Here is a 15,541-nt window from a genome sequence, read left to right as displayed (position 1 = left end):
ACCTCTAAAGAAGGAAGTGAGCAGAAAAAAATCCAGGAGGTTCCCGGGTCCCAATGAAGGGAAGTCCAGATGCAGCCCTCCGAAGATGGAGTTGTATAGGAAAACGTCTGTAACGACCAGCGGGAAATTTCCAGATCCCGATGAGGGGCTGAGCTAGAGGAGGAAGGAATCCAAGAAGAGCCCCTTTAGTGCTTAGACAGCACCAAAAGTCCAGCGGGCCTGCCAGGTTGCAGTGACCCAGCTGAGGTGAAACAAGCCAATCTACCTCCCCTGGGGGTGGGATAAGGCAGCAGGGTCCAAGTCTGGCTGCACCGACCTGGCTTCATGGAAGTCAGGGTCTCAAAAAACAAGCAGTGATTCCGTTATGCTGCTCCATGAGGTGATTGGACCTCGCACAAGAGCAGGTAGGACCTGATCACCTGATCGAAACCTCATGAATCGCATAGCAAGGTCGCCCGCTCGACGGGCGAGATTAACCGCCAGCCACAAGAAAAGCCCAAGGAAGGGCGCGGTCTCTGCATGACAGGCACCTGCTCGATTGGGGTCTGAGAGTAAGGCCCATCTGAGAGTAGAGCTCTTGACCAGCGATGAAATTGTAAGTCATCTGGATAAATTGGAAGAACTGGTGACGGCCATGATGAGTACATTTCCAACACCATCAGAGCAGGGGGAAAACCTCTATGATTATACATGGGATGATGATGAAGAGCCAGTAATGGAGGAAGAGTCATCCAAATACCCATATACTGATCAGGCTAGTCAGGATGAGAGTCAGATACCAACTATTGCCACAAAGTCTGCAGTACCGAGGGGTATCGGCCAGCCACTAGATTATATTGCAGGGTCAATAACTCAAATGGTATCGAATGCTTTTCAGGAGATGGAACTAAAAGAATCCATGAAGAAGTACCCCTGCCCTATTAACTGCCTTCTATTGGAGGTGCCTAAGGTAAACCCCATTATATGAGATAATTTGAACATTCCCACAAGGGCAGAAGACATGAAATTGTAAAGACTACAGGGGTCACTGTTTAAAGCTATCATGGCATTTGCACAAATGCTCTCGCATGATTTATCAGAGACACAACCAGACACTTTGGGGCTGTTATCCCATGCAAACTATGAACTTAATGCCTTCAGGAAGGAGCTGTCTAAGCCTGACCTGAATGTAAGATTCACTCATTGTGCATACCATCTAACCCTGTAATGAAATATCTATTTGGTGACAATCTCAGCAAACAGGTGAAGGATTTGAATGAGCAGCAGAAGGCAACGACTGGCATGGTCAGAGGTTCGAGAGCACAGGCAAGAGAACCTGTTGTGTTTCACCCCTATCACAGGTTATCGGGGAATTTAAGCGGCCACTTGAGGCAGCTTCCTACTCCAACCGGCAACAGTTAGCAGGCCTTTTTTAGGGAAATGCCCTCTATGGAGACAGCGGCAGCAGAATTTTCCCGGTCAAAGTGCTTCACGGAGGTGGGCCCAGAATGCACCAGCTCGCAGACAAGACATGTCGAGGAAGTAAATGCTACACAATTACATTTAAGTGCACTTGATAATTATCAGGTTTTAATGGTTGGCAGTCGATTAACACTATTCTATGACAGATGGTGTAATATTACCACTGATGCTTCTATTTGGCAGACAGTGAAGGGGTGAAAATCAAATTTGATCCCCAGAAAACTCCTCCGATAAGGAGGAAGGGCCTATATACATACACACGCAGCCCACAGCTGATGAAGGCTATTCATGCTGAGATTGTGGCATTAAAAAAAAATGTTATTGTACATTGTAGTCATGAAAAACATGAGTTTGTATCAAACATCTTCACATGACCCAAAAGAGGTGGCAGCACTAGAGTGATACTGGATCTATCGGATCTTAACAAATGTCTTGTACAGGCATTTTAAAATGAATAACATATTTTCTATGATGCTCCTGTTACGCAAGGGCTTTTACATAGCCTCAATAGATTTGTAAGACACATACTATTCAGTTGCGATCTTCCCATAGTACAGGAAATTTAAATGTTCCTGGAAGAGAGAGCTATGGCAGTATAAGGTCTTGCCAAATGGGCTGATCTTGGCACCCGGGGCACTTATCATGTTATTGAAGCTGATATTTGCAAGGCTCAGGAAAGAGGGGCACATGGTAATGGATTGCCTAGATGATGCCCTTATTATTAGGAGGTCACTTGAGGAAACAAAAAGGGCAGTAGCAGCCATCTTGAGATTATTAAGCTACGTGGGGTTTCTTATTCAACCCCCCGAGAAATCAGTGCTAGTACCTACTAAGAAGATAAAATTCCTTGGCTTCATTATTGACAAAGAAGCCATGAACATTACCCTGTCTGAGGAAAAGGTGGCAGAGATTAGGATGGCAGAGGGCTCATGACAAGAGTCTCATCCTCCACAAGAAAGGTGGCCAGGTGATTGGGAAATTAGTGGCGGCTTTCCCAGTGGTACAATATGGTCCACTATATTATAGGTTCCTGGAAAGGGACAAAATATCAGCACCTTAAGGCAGCTAGTGGACATTTTGACAGGCCCATGAGATTAAGCAGAGAGGCAGGATCCAATCTTGCATGGTGGATCGACAATGTCTCACTGGCTTCTGAGGTTCAAGCTCAAAAAGATGGGCCAGGAGATCAGATCAGACACTAGTGGTGAAGGTTGAGGAGCCATGAATCTAAAGGTCTTTGCTGGAGACAGATGGACGGACATAGAGCTCAGAGAGGCCTCAAAATCCAATATCAATTATTTGGAAATGCTGGCAGGTTTATTAGCACTAAAGTCTTTCCGTGCGAGGGAAGCTGACGTTCGTGTATTGCTGAGGTTGGATAACACTTCAGCAGTGGCCTACCTCAATAATATGGGGTCTTAAATCTGCCTCCTGTAACAAGCTAGCCATGGAGACTTGGCACTGGTGCATTCAGAGAAATATTTGGGTTACAGCCGCCTACATGCCGGATCAGATAAACACCCAGGTGGACCTGATGTCCAGGAAATTCAATGATAGCACTGAGAGGATTCTGGGGAATAAATACTTTAAAATGCTAAAAGATACCTTTGGCATGCCAGAGATTGATTTGTTCGTGTCGTTACTGAATGCTTAGGTTCCGAGCTATGTGTCCTGGCTCCCAGGTTGCCAAGTGAAGGCATTTGATGCCTTTACCCTAGATTGGGCTAAATATAACTTTTATGCATTTCCCCATTTACCTTGGTGGTGAAATGCCTGAATAAGATACAGGAGGATGGGACCTCAGGACTGCTGCGAATGCCAAATTGGCCTTCTCAATGTTGGTTCCCCATACTCCTAGGGCTTATGGTTGGGAGTCCGTTAGTATTCACAAAAAAAAAACAAAGATCTGCTAATCCAAAGGTATCTATGTTTGGATTATATCTATGTCAAAGATATCTCACCCATTGTCTCACTTAAGTTTGTTAGGTTGCAGGATCAGAGAACGAGTATCGACATAAACCCTCTGCAACCTAAAACTCTGTCCATTCTGTGGGTATCCTGGAGAAACTCTACACAAAAAACAGTATGCCTCCTTTGTGGGGAATGGAAAAAGTACTGTGCCCAAAATGGACTGCATGAACAGTCAGCCTCCATTGGAGGCGTATTGAATTTCCTAACCGATATGTTCTATGTGCAGGTGGCCAGCTACAGTGTGATGAATACAGCAAAGAGTGCACTGGCTGCTTTCTTGATGCTCCACAACTCTGGGCATGCGATGATGAACCACCCCCTGATCAAAAGATTTAAGAAAGGGATATTTCACTTGCGCCCTCCAGTACACAGATATGAAGAAATATGGAACATTAAGATTGTTTTGGACTATTTAAGACTTTTGTCCCTAATTTCCAGCATGGACTTGCGTAGCCTGTCCCATAAGGTAATCATTTTAGTAGCCTTGATATCGGCTCAGAGTGTATAAACTTTGTCTTGTATTCATATGGACTATATCCATTGGGATGCGGACTTTGCAAGCATTCAAGTTACAGACAATTTGAAACATAACGGGCAAGGGAAAATTGGGACAAAATTCTTATTGTATGCATATGGAGAAGATGAACTGTTATGTGTGTTGTATTGTTTAAAAAGATATGTTGTATCTACAAAACATATTAGGCTAAATGAGAAATACCTCTTTTGTTATATTAAAAAAAACGCATCAGTGGTCTATTTCCCAGACATTGGCCAGATGGCTGAGGGACGTCACGAGAGTGGCTAGAATGAATATTACTCATTTTGGGTCCCACTCAACAAGAGTGGCGGCAACCGCAACTGCCAATAGGGCTGAGGTTACGATATGGGAAATCCTCTTCCAAGCGGGATGGAGTAATGAGAGAGCCTTTAATCTGTACTACAATAAGCCTTTAAATTCAGAGGGGGAGAGTTTCACATCTTCCATCCTACACGCAGTAGAGTGACAAAGGCTGCAGATGGAGGACCCATTGAACTGTTTATAGTCTGTCTGACCACCCAAAGGGGATAAGCCACTGAGCTACGAACTCTCACATTGGTGAACCAATGTACAATGCGAAGAATAATGGAACATAAAACAAGCACTTACCTGTGCAAAGATTGATGATTATTATTCGAGCAATGGGAGTTGGTGAGTCAACGTGCCCACCTCTCCTTCCCTTTCTTGATTACTGATAAAGATGTTTGTTATGTCATAAACAATGTTCAATCACAGGTTTGTGATATGGTTGGTTCGTCCAGCTTAACTCATTTAAATTCAGTGGCTTCTCCCCTCTGGACTGAAAAGGAATGGCTGCACATGCATGGATGGGATCTCACATTGACTCACCAACTCTCATTGCTCGAATAATAATCATCAAACTTCACACAGGTAAGTGCTCGTTTGATGTTCCATTTAATTCCATCTGAGGGAAATTTCATAAACCATGGCTAATGACATGTTAGTATTAACTCTATATATAACAAAGTTCATAAAAATGCAGAAAATTTGGAGGATAATGTGATGATGTAATGGGGGGTGTATTATACTGATTGTTCACGGACAAGTTTCTCTTGTGTCTTGGTGTGAGCTTGCAGGCGCCTCAGATTGAAGAGACTGCCATCCGTGCGGTACCGGATGTAAACAGCGTCTTCATTGTTGGGGTCTTTCATGGCTTGGTTCAGCATCATGCTGAAGAAGATTGAAAAGAGGGTTGGTGCGAGAACACAGCCTTGCTTCACGCCATTGTTAATGGAGAAGGGTTCAGAGAGCTCATTGCTGTATCTGACCCGACCTTGTTGGTTTTCGTGCAGTTGGATAATCATGTTGAGGAACTTTGGGGGACATCCGATGCGCTCTAGTATTTGCCAAAGCCCTTTCCTGCTCACGGTGTCGAAGGCTTTGGTGAGGTCAACAAAGGTGATGTAGAGTCCTTTGTTTTGTTCTCTGCACTTTTCTTGGAGCTGTCTGAGGGCAAAGACCATGTCAGTGGTTCCTCTGTTTGCGCGAAAGCCGCACTGTGATTCTGGGAGAATATTCTCAGCGACACTAGGTATTATTCTATTTAGTAGAATCCTAGCGAAGATTTTGCCTGCAATGGAGAGCAACGTGATTCCCCTGTAGTTTGAGCAGTCTGATTTCTCGCCTTTGTTTTTGTACAGGGTGATGATGGTGGCATCACGAAGATCCTGAGGCAGTTTACCTTGGTCCCAACAAAGCTTGAAAAACTCATGCAGTTTGGCATGCAGAGTTTTGCCGCCAGCCTTCCAGACTTCTGGGGGGATTCCATCCATACCTGCTGCTTTGCCACTTTTCAGTTGTTCGATTGCCTTATATGTCTCATCCAGGGTGAGAAACTTGTCCGTGAACTACTCTTTGCAGATGATGCCGCTTTAGTTGCCCATTCAGAGCCAGCTCTTCAGCGCTTGACGTCCTGCTTTGCGGAAACTGCCAAAATGTTTGGCCTGGAAGTCAGCCTGAAGAAAACTGAGGTCCTCCATCAGCCAGCTCCCCACCATGACTACCAGCCCCCCCACATCTCCATCGGGCACACAAAACTCAAAACGGTCAACCAGTTTACCTATCTCGGCTGCACCATTTCATCAGATGCAAGGATCGACAATGAGATAGACAACAGACTCGCCAAGGCAAATAGCGCCTTTGGAAGACTACACAAAAGAGTCTGGAAAAACAACCAACTGAAAAACCTCACAAAGATAAGCGTATACAGAGCCGTTGTCATACCCACACTCCTGTTCGGCTCCGAATCATGGGTCCTCTACCGGCACCACCTACGGCTCCTAGAACGCTTCCACCAGCGTTGTCTCCGCTCCATCCTCAACATCCATTGGAGCGCTCACACCCCTAACGTCGAGGTACTCGAGATGGCAGAGGTCGACAGCATCGAGTCCACGCTGCTGAAGATCCAGCTGCGCTGGATGGGTCACGTCTCCAGAATGGAGGACCATCGCCTTCCCAAGATCGTATTATATGGCGAGCTCTCCACTGGCCACCGTGACAGAGGTGCACCAAAGAAAAGGTACAAGGACTGCCTAAAGAAATCTCTTGGTGCCTGCCACATTGACCACCGCCAGTGGGCTGATAACGCCTCAAACCGTGCATCTTGGCGCCTCACAGTTTGGCGGGCAGCAGCCTCCTTTGAAGAAGACCGCAGAGCCCACCTCACTGACAAAAGGCAAAGGAGGAAAAACCCAACACCCAACCCCAACCAACCAATTTTCCCTTGCAACCGCTGCAATCGTGTCTGCCTGTCCCGCATCGGACTGGTCAGCCACAAACGAGCCTGCAGCTGACGTGGACTTTTTACCCCCTCCATAAATCTTCGTCCGCGAAGCCAAGCCAAAGAGATTATACTGATTGCTTACTATTGACTATGTCTGTAGAGATACTCCACCCTTGATTTAGTGTAGCTGCTAAGGCCCAATCTGACGCATTGGATTCTACTTGGAATGGTAAATCTTTATGAATAGCTGACATTGTCGCTTTGGCTATATCCTGTTTGATGTTTTCAAAAGCATGGAGGGCTTCTTCAGACAGGGGAAAACTAGTAGTTTTAAACAGTGGCCGTGCTTTAACTGTGCAGTTTGGCACCCAGTGAGAGTAACAGGAGAAAAGCCCCAGGCAACGCATTGAGGGATCTTTGTGTCGCAGATAGGGGTAGATACCTGAGTGGTCTCATCCTCTCTGGGTCAGGGCTAATCTCCCCTTTACTCACTACGTAGCCTAGTATGGCTAGGCGTTTAATGCGGTTTACAAACTTGTCATTGTTAAGGGTTAAGCGCAGGTGCTTGGCCACCTGGAGGAATTTTTGTAAGTTCCGATCATGATCACTTAAGTCTTTGCCAAATATAGTGACATTGTCCAGATAAGGGTAGATGGCTTGCAAGTTATGAGCATCTACTAGTTTATCCATCTTCTTTTGGAAAACAGATATACTGTTAAGTCCTTCAGTTGGAGATAAGTCTCCCCATCTGTGCCTTTGCGTTCATCAGCTTGTATTTCAAAGCCCTCACAAAAGCTATGTTATGACCATTTCTAATCTTTGCTATGATTACAGTGAGCTCAGTTTGCCATGTGTTTTCTTCGGCTCGCGGCTCATTTTTTAAAAAACTTGGTATTCTCATTTATTCTATTTATAACCCTTGATCTTCTGAGATTTTTTTTTGCTTTTGCCGTTATTGTTTTTTCTTAAAATTGGCTAATTTGGAGGGGGGTGGTGAATGTGACAATGTAATGGGGGCGGCGAGCATATTATACTGATCGCTTGCTATTGGCTATGATATTCCTTTTCTTCTTCTTTGGCTTGGCTTCGCGGACGAAGATTTATGGAGGGGTAATGTCCACGACAGCTGCAGGCTCGTTTGTGGCTGACAAGTCCGATACGGGATAGCCAGACACAGTTGCAGCGGTTGCAAGGGAAAATTGGTTGGTTGGGGTTGGGTGTTGGGTTTTTCCTCCTTTGTCTTTTGTCAGTGAGGTGGGCTCTGCGGTCTTCTTCAAAGGAGGTGGTCAATATGGCAGGCACCAAGAAATTTATTTAGGCAGTCCTTGTACCTCTTCTTTGGTGCACCTCTGTCTTGGTGGCCAGTGGAGAGCTCGCCATATAACACGATCTTGGGAAGGCGATGGCCCTCCATTCTGGAGATGTGACCTACCCAGCGCAGTTTGATCTTCAGCAGCATGGATTCGATGCTGTCGGCCTCTGCCATCTCGAGTACTTCGATGTTGGTGATGAAGTCGCTCCAATGAATGTTGAGGATGGAGCGGAGACAACGCTGGTGGAAGCGTTCTAGGAGCCGTAGGTGATGCCGGTAAAGGACCCATGATTCGGAGCTGAACAGGAGTGTGGGTATGACAACGGCTCTGTATACACTAATTTTTGTGGGGTTTTTCAGTTGGTTGTTTTTCCAGACTCTTTTGTATAGTCTTCCAAAGGCGCTATTTGCCTTGGCGAGTCTGTTGTCTATCTCGTTGTCGATCCTTGCATCCGATGAAATGGTGCAGCCGAGGTAGGTAAACTGGTTGACCGTTTTGAGTTTTTTGTGCCCGATGGACATGTGGGGGGGCTGGTAGTCATGGCGGGGAGCTGGTTGATGGAGGACCTCAGTTTTCTTCAGGCTGACTTCCAGGCCAAACATTTTGGCAGATTCCGCAAAACAGGACTTCAAGCGCTGAAGAGCTGGCTCTGAATGGGCAACTAAAGCGGCATCATCTGCAAAGAGTAGTTCACAGATAAGTTGCTCTTGTGTCTTGGTGTGAGCTTGCAGGCGCCTCAGATTGAAGAGACTGCCATCCGTGCGGTACCAGATGTAAGCAGCGTCTTCATTGTTGACGTCTTTCATGGCTTGTTTCAACATCATGCTGAAGAAGATTGAAAAGAGGGTTGGTGCGAGCACGCAGCCTTGCTTCACGCCATTGTTAATGGAGAAGGGTTCAGAGAGCTCATTGCTGTATCTGACCCGACCTTGTTGGTTTTCGTGCAGTGGGATAACCATGTTAAGGAACTTTGGGGGGCGTCCGAGGCGCTCTTGTATTTGCCAAAGCCCTTTCTTACTCACGGTGTCGAAGGCTTTGGTGAGGTCAACAAAGGTGATGTAGAGTCCTTTGATTTGTTCTCTGCACTTTTCTTGGAGCTGTCTGAGGACAAAGACCATGTCAGTAGTTCCTCTGTTTGCGCGAAAGCCACACTGTGATTCTGGGAGAACATTTTCGGCGACACTAGGTATTATTCTATTTAGGAGAATCCTAGCGAAGATTTTGCCTGCAATGGAGAGCAGCGTGATTCCCCTGTAGTTTGAGCAGTCTGATTTCTCGCCTTTGTTTTTGTACAGGGTGATGATGATAGCATCACGAAGGTCCTGAGGCAGATTTCCTTGGTCCCAGCAGAGCTTGAAAAACTCATGCAGTTTGGCATGCAAAGTTTTGCTGCCAGCCTTCCAGGCCTCTGGGAGGATTCCATCCATAACTGCTGCTTTGCCACTTTTCAGTTGTTCAATTGCTTTATATTCCACCCTACGGGTGGAGATGCTTTACCATTGGCCAGTTTAGAGGTGGTTCTAGTCTGTTAATAAAAGGCCTGTATTGGTATAATACTTTACTGGTCCATGTCTACGGCATATCAGATATTTCATACAATGCCAATTAAAACAAGAATGGTATTCATCCCAAAAGCTTGCTTACACACAAACTATTTGACATTCTTGATATCGTAATGAGGAACGTGTAATATTCATAAAGACTACAAGAACAGGCCAGTCTTGAAAACAGAATTGAAAAATCAGTATTCTGGAAAAAAAGATGCTATTTATAATTATCATGTCTGATGATGTAATTGGAAGAAACATAGAACCCAATTGTCAGTCTCAGTTGATATGAAACTGCTTTCATAACATAGATCACAATGAACTTTCTTGTCTCCTTTAAAAATAATATTTCTCATGCATTTTACCTTATATTGTGTAAAGATTAGTTGATTGATTGTGAACTTCTTTGACCCTTAGTTTATATCTGGTCATTTTGACAGAATGACTTGAAAGTAGGCAAGTGAAGATGGCAACTGAAAGCACACCATGCCCAATACTGCAATTTTATTTTAATAAACTGTCCAACTAAGATAGCATGATAGGCTATAAAATGAGAAAGAAAATATTGTGTGTGTGTGTGTGTGTGTGGGGGGGGGGGGGGGGGTGTCAAGTTGTGTATAATCTTGGGTAATTATGAACCAGTTCTGAAGGAATTGTTATTTAATCACATACATTGAGTGGCTCAGAGCAAATAACTAGAATTAATGGATTCATAGTGAACTGTTTTTTTTTCCACATACCTCTTAAATTGGTTCCTATTTCAGTAGACATTAAGCTAATGGCCAAGAAACAGGATATTTCCCATCATGACAAAATTGTTATTCTCAGTTATTCCAAAGAGATCAGCTTCATCAATCTGATAAATTCCGACTGTGATTTGAAGTTTTAATAATCATGGCTTTAAATAGCCTTGAATTTTATCTATTTACAAATTTCTATGGATGGTTCAACACAAGGAAAACTTTAATTTATGAAGCACTTGAAAGGCAACAAGTTCAGAAATAAGCACATTGCATCATTAGCTAGACCTGAGGGTATTAATCTCATTTCTTTAAAGCAAACTACCCTTATTCATTTTGCAATCTTCTTGTCAGCACATTTCACCTTGGAGTCGCAAGGAATGTTGCTAATATGTAAATTTACAAGCACTCTTGTGTGGAAATGTGATAACATATTTTTTAACTTTCGAAAAGTCTCATCCTGCCATAGGCCAACGTTATGGTTTCCACGAGAAGGAAAATTCAATGTGGTTTGTTTCCTAAACCAAGGAAATGGAACCCGATCCCAGAAAAACACCCTGGGTAAGACTGGTCAATTCACCAGGAACAGAAGGAAAAGATGAACATGGATTGTATGGTGTTGCACACAACCTCCTCCTCATCCAAACTTAATCTCAACACTTTATCATGTCCTCTCAAAAAGTCCTTCATATTCATTTGAATATTCACTTTCTGGTTGCTAATTTTATGAGTTTTCTTTAAGAGGAAGTTTCATATGTCAATGAACAACATAATTTAACATTCAATCCTTCATTTGTTAAATTTCAGACAGGATCTGATGGAGGGATGGGCACAAGGCAAAATACAGGGATCAGTAGTGGGGTAACTGATGATCGTCATGACAATGTACATACACATTTAATTTTTCTTCTTGCTGCAACCAAACAGGCATGCTTGTTAAAAAAAAAATCATAACCACATTAAATTACCCCAGTATGGAAAGAGTTAATTCAGAAAAAAAGATGTATGTATATTAAATACAGTCTTCTCAATTACAGGAAGTGTAAGATAAAAGTTCATTAGTGCAATAATGCGGACAGGTCTTTTTGTGGTCCTGGATATGTAAGGTAATAAGGGGAGGTTCAAGATCCTGATGGCCACTGGGGGGGGAAAAAAACTGTTCTTGAACCTGAAAGTGCTAGACATTAGGATTCTGTGTCTTCTTCTTGGAGGTAGTAGCGAGAAGACATTGTGACCAAGGAGATGGGTGTCCTTTCTGACCGCCTTCTTGAGACACCAACTAACATAGATGTCTTTAATAGATGGGATTTTGAGCCTATGATGGATTTTAAATTTATATTTAATTTTTTTAAGCTAAATGTATAAATTTTAAATTTAAATTTAGAGATACAGGATGGAAATGGGCCCTTTCGCCCATGAATGGTGGGAGAAAGCCAGAGCACCTGGAAGAAACCCATGAAGACACAGGGAGAACATACAAACCCCTTACAGACAGTGTGGGTTTCGAACCCCTGTTACACTGTTGCGCTGACTACTAGTCTAACTATGCCACCCAAACTTGGCATTGTTTGCTATTTTCTGCAACCTTCTGCATTCTAGGCACTTAAATTACCAAACCAAACTGTGAAGTTTGAACATTCAATGACATGCCAAATCACCTCTGGATTCTTGGAAAGTAGAAGTTCTGGTGTACCTTCTTCACAGTTGCCTTGATATACTGGTTCCAGGAGAAGACTTCCAATATGTGAATACAGGAACTTAAAGATACGAATGCTCTTCACTGTGTCGCATCCACGATTCCTTGGCCTCCCCTTCTTAAAATCGATAATAAGCTCCTCAGTCTTGATAATGTTGAAAGCAAGATTGTTGTTCTGACACCACCCAACCAGATTTTACATCTACATTCTGACTCATCCTTAACCACTATTTAGCTATCAACAGTGATATAATCTGAAAATTTATCGATTGAGTTTGAACTGAATTTGCCTAGGCAATCATGAGTGCTCTGGGTAGGGTGCAGGTACTGAGCAGATGAACTTGAGGTGCTCCTGTGTTGCTGGTCAGTGAGGGGGAGGTGATGTTGCAAATCTGTACTGATTGGGGTCTGCCAACGAGGAAGTCAATGATACAGGTGCAGAGGGATGCACTATTCTAGATCTATTCCTTTGATCATAAATGTTGCCTGGTATGATGGTGTTGAATACAAAGTATTGTCACTAAACAATGGACTGACATTGGTGTTCTTCTTTTCAAGATGATCTTCCCTTTGTCAGAGGTCAATAACTTGTGAAACAGAACCTCAATTTAATATGGAGAAAGATAAGAGCTGAAGGAGCCCTCATCTCATTTTAAGGATGCAGAAAAGAATGTTTAAAAATATGAATCCCATACGGTCAGCCAAAGTGTAAGGATCTAGTATTGAAATATGGTAGTTACCTACATCGCTCTAATTCTGGCTGCACTTTCTCCTTTTGGGTTATAAATTTTAATGACTTTATGGTACTTAAAATTCAAAATTACTATTTCACATCTTCTTTTGCTCAGGGTCATTTAAATCAACTGTAATGCATGTACTTGAATGTCATGTTGAATCAGCTAATGCAATACTAGTGAGAAAATACACATGAAAATATGGCTTCAAATTTTTACCAGAAGCATTTCCTTTCCACTGTTAACTGATCTTCTGAATCTCTAATATGGGAGACACAGAGTGCATTAAATAAGGTCATTGTCATTGAGTACCTTAAACGAGAAATGCTCAACTCATGGCAAAAAATATTAATCAATCAATGGCCAAACTGCTATTCCAGGATCCTGCAAGGGTCTGTGCTCAACTCTACAAACAGGTTGAAGCTAAATGAGAACAATAAAGAACTTGTTTATACAATTGTGAGCTCCATGAAGTGCGACAGAAATTCACAAGCCCACCCATATATAACAAGACTACTGCTGATGTGCCTTTTAGCCTCAACAATTATTAGAGTTGCTTAAAAAAATAATTATCCCACGTATGAAGTTCTGAGAACCACAGAAACAGGCTACTTTGGCCCATCCAGTCTGTGCCAAACCATTCTTTTTGCCTCGTCCCACTGGCCTGCACTCAGTCCATAGCACTCCATACCTCTCCCATCTATGTACCTGCCAAATATCCCTTCAATGTTAAATTGAGTCCACATTTACCACTTCATCTGGAAACTCGTTTCATACTCCAACCACACTAAAAGTGAAGAGGTTCCTCCTAAACCTTTCCCCTTTCATCCTTAACCCATGTCCTCTGTTTGAATCTCACCTACCCTCAATGGAAAAAGCCTATCATCTTTCACTCTGTCTATCCCCTCATAATTTTAAACACTCTATCAAATCACACCTCATTCCTATACACTCCAGGAAATAAAGTCCTAACCTGTTTAACTTTTCCATGTAACTCAGTCCCTAAAGTCCCAGACCACATCCAAGTAAATCTTCTCTGCCCTCTCTCTATCTTATTGATAGCCTTTCTGTAGTTAGGTGAGCAAAACTGCACAAATCCTCCAAAATTAGTCTCACCATTGTCTTATATAACTTTAACATAACATCTGAACTCCTGTACTCAACACTTTGATTTATGAAGGCCAATATGCCAAAAGATTTCTTTACAACCCCATCCCCAAAATGACACTGCTTTCAGGGAATTATGTATCTGTATTCCCAGATCCCTCTGTTCTAGCTCACTCCTCATGGCCCTACCTTTTGTGTATGTACTTTCTTCGTTTGTCCTTCCAAAATGCAACATCTCACACTTGTCTGCATTAAATTCCATCTGCCATTTTTCAGCCCACTTTACCAGCTGGTCCAGATCCCTCTGCAAGCTTTGAAAACCTTCTTCACTGTCCACAGCACCTCCAATCTTAGTGTCATCTGCAAACTTACTAATCCAATTTACCACATTATCCTACAGATCATTGATATCGATGACAAACAACAATTGTCTCAGTGCCGATCCCTGAGGCACATTACTAGGCACAGGCCTCCAGTCTGAGAAGCAATCATCCACCACTACTCTCTGGCTTCTCCCATCCAGCTGTGGTTGAAACCAGTTCACTACTTCACCAAGAATACCTGGCATTTGAACCTTCTTGACTTAGCTCCCATGCAGGACCTTGTCAAAGGCCTTACTAAAGTCCATGTAGACAACATCCGCAGCTTTTCCTTCATCAACTTTGCTGGCAACCTCCTAAAAAAGCTCTATAAGATTGGTTAAACATGATCTACCACACATAAAGCCATGTTGACTATCTCTAATCAGTCTATGGCTATCCAAATAATTGTATGTCCTATCCCTTAGAACACCTTGCAACAATTTACAGACTATTGACATCAGGCTCACTGGCCTATAATTTCCAGGGTTACATTTGGAGCCTTTTTAAAAAAAAAATCGAACAATATCAACTATCCTCTAATCCTCTCTGGCACCACACACACGACTCAGGACATTTTAAATATTTCTGTCAGATCCCCTGCAATTTCTACACTAGCCTTGCTCAAGGTCCGAGGGAATATCTTGTCTGGGGGGTTTATCCATCCTTATTCACTTTAAGACAGCAAGCACTTTCTCCTCTTTAATCTGGTTGTTTTCCTTACTTCCCACAACTCGATGCCCATTTCCTGAGTGAATACAGAGGAATAAAAACCATTTAAGATCTCCCCCATCTCTTTTGGCTCCATACAAAGCCAACCACTCTGACCTTCAAGGGGACCAATTTTATCCCTTACTATCCTTTTGCTCTTAATATGCCTGTTGATACCCTTAGGATTTTCCTTCACATTGTCTGCTAAATCAACCTCATGTCTTCTTTTAGCCTTCCTGACTTCTTTCTTAAGGTTTCTCTTGCATTTTTTGTGTACAAGTACCTCATTTTCTCCATGCTGCTTCAACCTGTCTTCTTCCAAACCAGATCCCCTATATACCTTGAAAACCAAGGATCCCTATACCTTCTAATCTTGCCTTTGATCCTGACAAGAACATACAAACTCTGTACTCACAAAATTTCACCTTTGAAGGTCCTCCACAAACCTCGCACATCCTTGCCCGAAAACAACTTAATTACATTCCACGCCTTCTGGATCAGTGGTTCTCAGCCTTCCCTTCCTATTCACATACCACCTTAAGCAATCCTTTACTAATCATAGAGCACAGATGGAATAGGGATTACTTAAAGTAGTATGTGAGGAAAGATAAAGGTTAAGAA

At 43.1% G+C, this 15,541-nt stretch overlaps 1 protein-coding gene and 1 long non-coding RNA gene across 31 annotated transcripts in view; one reads left to right on the top strand and one right to left on the bottom strand.

The window, feature by feature from the left end:
• Positions 1-4,083, top strand: part of LOC138763212 (uncharacterized) — a 45,978-nt gene extending 41,895 nt beyond the window's left edge. Inside the window, exon 3 of the long non-coding RNA XR_011357402.1 lies at positions 3,659-4,083. This is a non-coding gene — a long non-coding RNA (uncharacterized lncRNA). The remainder of the gene's footprint in view (positions 1-3,658) is intronic.
• The window catches only part of LOC138763207 (contactin-4-like), a 2,221,540-nt gene that overhangs the window by 1,371,263 nt on the left and 834,736 nt on the right, over positions 1-15,541 (bottom strand). For 2 of the 30 annotated variants that reach the window (XM_069936989.1, XM_069936990.1), the window contains exon 1: positions 4,580-4,664. The exons of the other annotated variants lie outside the window; for them this stretch is intronic. The gene's annotated coding sequence lies outside the window, so the exon portion shown is untranslated. Of the gene's footprint in view, positions 1-4,579; positions 4,665-15,541 lie in introns of those variants that run through there. 30 annotated transcript variants of the gene reach the window in all.

The sequence above is a fragment of the Narcine bancroftii genome, chromosome 5, assembly GCF_036971445.1.
Source record: "Narcine bancroftii isolate sNarBan1 chromosome 5, sNarBan1.hap1, whole genome shotgun sequence".
Classification (NCBI taxonomy): domain Eukaryota; kingdom Metazoa; phylum Chordata; class Chondrichthyes; order Torpediniformes; family Narcinidae; genus Narcine; species Narcine bancroftii.
Note: the sequence above shows the minus strand (reverse complement) of the source record. Positions and strands in the feature narration are given on the sequence as shown.